Raw genomic sequence first — 5,759 nt, 5'->3', positions numbered from 1 at the left:
TACCTCTTTTAGAATACAGACCTAATCTTGCTTTCATTTAAGTTAATGGCTAAATTGCTATTGACCATGGTGGGAAGAGCTCTATGTCCCTATATATTTAACTGCTGTAATGTAATTGCTTCACTGTATGGATCAGTGTTTGTAATATAGGATTTAAGTTAATAATCCTTTTTATATTGCTATATATGTGAAAGGCAAACTTATAATACAGAAATAATATGGTCAGTGTTGGCAATATGAAAGATTAAATCATACAACTTACATTTTCCATAATAAACGTGCAGATTCTAATTAGAATTAGAACTAAAGCGAGTACTGTCTACGGATTTATCTTAACTCACAAGGATTATCTTCTGCTTTATAACATGAATGTGGCTTTTAGAAATTGAAAAGAAATAATGAACTTCCAGGTTGATTGAAGCTGTCAGAGTAACTGGGGCAAGTTAGAGCTTGCAGCCCATTGGCGAAGCGGGTTTTAAAAATATATCCTTGCTTATCTTAACTCACATTCTGCCTCATTTGATAGGCTCAGGGCTTCATCTCTGCGAAGGAAAAGATGTGGTACATCATGTTTTGAAGAACATAAGCAGATTTGATAAAAGTCTGGAAGTAAGGACATACTTTCATGAAAATGCAAATTTAAAACTGCATGGATTTCACTCCCATCTCTTAAGCAGTCATCTTGGACCATCTTCTTTTGGAAGAAACACCTACTGCAGGTAAGTAAGTTCATTGTTCATTATTCATTATCAATTTGGATTCTGAGTTTTCCTGAATCAGTAAATACTTCTGAATTTCTAACAAGCACGCAAAATATTTGGTAATGTTGCACAAGGCCACTGCAAAGGGGCCAATCAGTTTACACAGTATTATTTGTGTTGTCAGAGCAAGCATACACTTGGCATCACAAACCTGAAATAATTTATTATTGAGGTCATAGGACATTAGTAGATCAAGTGCCTGGTAACAGACAATATTTCTCTGTTCAGTTTGCTACATAAGTAAATATGCTGTCTGGTAGATAAAGTAGAATCAGAGTATAATTTAATGAACACAAAAAACCTAAACCACACTGGAGCTAGTTAGCTGGAGACTTCACAGCTAAACCTCCTGTTTCATGAGAAGGAAGTAGCTCCAGTTTATGCTGCCACTACCAAAATAGAGGACAACCACACGTTAGTGCAGGCAGCCATTTACCAGCAAAAACACTCAAGCACGTATTTACTAAGGAATATCAGGAGCTATTACTCCTACCCCTCTTCTGTAGCACAGTCACTACCCACATGTTCAGCCAGTGCTGCAGTTTCTGTTGTGCCTTGCACCGGGGAATGCACCTGAAGGAGCACTCCTCAAGAAAAAATTTGGCTGCACCCATGAAAGAATGACCTCCTCCTCTTGCCCCTCATGTAAATGTAGAAGGCAAGGGTGCCATGGGACCACGCAAGGGTGGGGTTGTTGGCCCAGTGTACTGCTCCCTGTACACTTGAGCTTGAGGGTGCTAGTGTCTGTGAACACGCTTCTTGAAAGTAAAACACATCTCCAATGTTTTCTGGCTTGCATACATATCTTGAAGTAATTACCCAGTCCGAAACTGGTTAGGACCACAGATCCAGCCTGTATTAGAAGTGTGTATGTCTAATTGCAAAACGTAAGCCTCTGAGATGTGACCAAACCAAATTTCCTCCCTCCCTCTCCTTTTCAAAATAAAAAGTTTCTCAGCAGTTGAAGAGCTCTCACAGCAGGGCTGGGAATACCTCCCTTCCCTGTCCTCCCTCCCTCCCAAAGTTGTGGACTGAAAATTAAGGCATGCCCTAAGACATGAGACACTCTTCAAGCTTGGGGGTGGGAGGGAGGCTGTTGCTTCTGAGAAAACATCTTCTGCTTCCACAAAGAGCTCGCTAACCTCTATGCTAATGTATAGGAGAACACAAGTGTTCTCTGCCTTGCCTAGCTCTTTCTGAAAGAAAGACTGTCCATACCTGCTTTCAGATGGCAGCAGGCTGTAAACCCTGTGAGAAGAGAGGAATATGAGTGCTCTCTATCCACTTGTCCTGTCTCAAGGACTGCAGACCTAAGGCACAGCTCCACTCACAAAACTCTGCTCTGTCTCCTGGCATAGGTGGCTCTCTCCTCGGATCCCAGGTCCACATGCTTATTCCACTGAAAGCCTACAGGCAGCTCCGCGCTGCATTTCGAAGAGTAAGATGGAATTAGGGCTCAAATTTTCCATGCCCCAAGCCAAACTGTCAGGATGCAAACCTGCACTCAGACGCAGCATTTAATCAATCTCCAGAGACCAATGGGGCAGAAAACACAGATGTCCCCCTGCCTCCCGGTGCCTGGACTTGCCCACTCCATACGGTTGCATTAAACTTCCTTTCTGGATCTGGATCATTATCTACTAGTCTTTGGAGTGCTCGCATTAGCTAAATTAGCCATTTGGATATGAATCAGGAGTTTAAGGCAGTGATATAGAAACAGTTTTCTAATTCTAATTAGTTCCGCTCAGTTTTATAGGATTTTGTAAACTTTTGCTTTTCTTTCATCCTGGACAGTTGAATTTCCCATGTGGATAAATAATTTCAAAGAAGTGTAGTATCATAGAAAGGTTATATCAGAAGGGACTTTTGGAGGTCAGCTAGTCCACCTTGTGCTACAAAGCAGAAGTGATTTCAAAGTCAGATCAGGGTTGCTCAGGGCCTTTACCTGTCAAGCTTTAAAATCCCCAGTGGTGGAGTTTCCACAAACTTTCTTGGCTCCAGGACTTAAACACTTTTGCTGTAAAGAAAAACTTTTTTTATATCCAGTCCAAATTTCCCTGGATGCAACTTGTTATTGTATTTCACTTTGTGCCTCTGAGAAGGGTTTGATTTCCCTCCTCTGTAACTCCTCCTTAGGCAGTGGAAGGTATTTAGCTCTCCCCTTGACTTTCCCTTCTGCAGACAAAGCAACCCCAGCTCCCTTTCCTCACGTGTCGCACCATGTCCTCCAGCTGCCAACCACCTTGATGGCCCTCCACTGAACTTCGTCCAGCTTTCCCATGTCTCTTTTGGACTGGGTGGCCCAGGACTCAGTATGGTATCTCATGTGCAGACTCTCCAGTATCATGCAGAGGGAATAATTGTGTTTCCCAGCTCACTGGCTAGGCCTGCTGGCTAAAGCAGCCCAAAAAGAGGTCCACCTCCATTGCTGCAAGGGTGCATTGCTGACTCCTGTGCAATTTGTTGTTCACCAAGGCCTCAAGCCCTTTTCTGCAGAGCTGCCTTTCCACCAGTCCCTAGCCTGTGCTGCAGCATAGGGTCACCCCGTTCTGGGGGCAGGACTTTGCATTTGCCTTTGAACTTCAGGAAACTCCTGTCAGCCCATTTCTCCTGCTTGTGGAGCCTCATGTAAGCGTCAACCATGCCCTTCGGTGCACTGATGCCTCAGCCCAATTTAGCTCTAGGCATGAGCTTACTGGTGGTGTTCATCAATCAGGGTGGTGACGGACATCATTCAGGTCATGTTAAATAGGTTAAATGGGCACTGCCAGCTTACTCAGTTCTCAGTTTCTTTGGGCTCTTTTTCCTTTGGTTTGGCAGTGGTTGTTAGTGTTTTATCTCTACAGTTCTCACAGGAAATCCATGGAAGTGTTTCCACCATCTTTGTGATTTGCAAAAAGCAAACTTACTTCTGCATTGTGTTTGACCAAAACATCTGTTTAGCAGAAACGTAGTCACAGTAGCAGTGCTAATGCTACTGAATGAGATGATAGTCATTATTTCCTTTAAGGTCTAAGCCTAAGTACATCTCAGTACTTTCCAAGAAAATACACAAAAAAGTTCTCTCCTTACAAAAATGGAACACGGGGTATTTGTGGAGGGAAAGGCATTCAGCAGAGGCAACTGAAATGTCCCATAACATCTGGCAACTCCTGTCTGCGTGCCTTATCTATCAAGATCGCAGCAGTAGGGTCAATTGTATAATGCATTTTTTATGTATTCGTAATTCATTCTGCAAACACACACACATGCATGCACCCATCCACGTACGTGTGTGCTCAGACCTCTTGCTCTCTCTCTCCCCCCCTGTATTTTTTGTTTCTTGCAATTGCCCTCATGTATGCTGAATTGTAAAATGATTCATTTTCTCTGTTTTGTGCAAAACTACTTTCCATTTAGCCTCAGTAGTCTATTCAAACCTTTCAGGTTTGGATACAGAGGGATTTTAAGTTGGTTTTTCTCGGGTTTTTGTTGTTTTGGAGGAAAAAAAAAGCTTCTTGCAAGCGATTATTTTCAGCTTTTAACTATATAATAATAATAAGGTTTACCTTTTTAAAATCAAAACCCTAAAGCTTTTTTCTGATTTTGCATAAAATAAACTTTCTGCTTTCTTCTCCCTCACAAAGGATGAGAATTGCAGAACTCCAAAAGTATCCTCAGCTGATACTGTTTTTGTTTTCAGCTTCCCTCATTCAAAACCATTTACATCTGCAGACTTCAGCATCTTTATCACCCACATTTCAGAAACTCTTACTGCTGTCTCTAGAGGTTGTCCCCATGCTCACCGTGGGAGAGTTAAAAGGTATGAGAAATCATATACCATTAGCAAAGACGCAAACTCCTGTTTGCCGAACACTCAAGAGGGAGATCGCTGCGGAGGAGGAGGATGCTCTCAGCCGTTTCTGCAGGTACCCAAAAGAACAGCAGAATTGCTCAGCGCAGGCTGCGTGCTTTGTGCTCTGATCATACCAAGTGTGCCAGGACAGTATTCAAGGCTTTATTTCCCCCCACCCCCATGCTCACCGTGGGAGAGTTAAAAGGTATGAGAAATCATATACCATTAGCAAAGACGCAAACTCCTGTTTGCCGAACACTCAAGAGGGAGATCGCTGCGGAGGAGGAGGATGCTCTCAGCCGTTTCTGCAGGTACCCAAAAGAACAGCAGAATTGCTCAGCGCAGGCTGCGTGCTTTGTGCTCTGATCATACCAAGTGTGCCAGGACAGTATGCAAGGCTTTATTTCCCCCCGCCTTTTTTTTTTTTTTTTTCCAGTCTGTGGGAATAAATGATTTATTGGGTTTTTTTGTTTGTTTCCAAGAGCAGGTTTGAGATCCTTGCCAAATTGATAAAGCCAGCAAGACTTCTAGGCAAGGATTTCCAGCAACAGCTCTTGAGTGCTGGTTGCTGACTGTGACCACCTCGGAGCTCCTCAGCAGCTGCCTCTTCCCAGTGGACTGCTCATTCCTACAGCAGGAACGTGGCTTTTGCAACGCTGAAAGAACAAAATTCCCCCTCCTCCCCTCGTTTATGGGAATTTCACAATGCGGTATTTAAAAGCTGAGTGCCACTCGCTTCGCCCTAGTGACCTGATTTTTGTAACAGTAATCTTCCAGATCACTTTTGCAATGGCAAAGACCGGTGCTAATTTAGGCTGAAAGATGGGACTTTCCACTGTACCTTCAAACTGAGTGTGGGTAGTGCAGCCAGGGGCTTTAGGGGCATCACAAATGCTAGCGGTAAGAAGATGGTATGCAGCAACAAGTTTTTATAACCTCCAAAATCCTACCTTCTTCTCTGATTTGCTCTCGGTTTCCTAAGAATGGGAAAACATTCATGCTGTTCTAGTAAAAAAGCTTCAGTCAAACCATAAGGGCAACATATCATCAGGTCAAAATATACCCTATTAAAAATGAACTAAATGTCACTATCCTGAAGTCATAGCAAAAGTTGCACATTAAAAAAAAAAAAAACAAACCACAAATAACCAGCCAACCACCCG

The sequence above is a fragment of the Egretta garzetta genome, unplaced genomic scaffold (genome assembly GCF_000687185.1).
Source record: "Egretta garzetta isolate BGI_Z169 unplaced genomic scaffold, ASM68718v1 scaffold160, whole genome shotgun sequence".
NCBI lineage: Eukaryota > Metazoa > Chordata > Aves > Pelecaniformes > Ardeidae > Egretta > Egretta garzetta.
Note: the sequence above shows the minus strand (reverse complement) of the source record.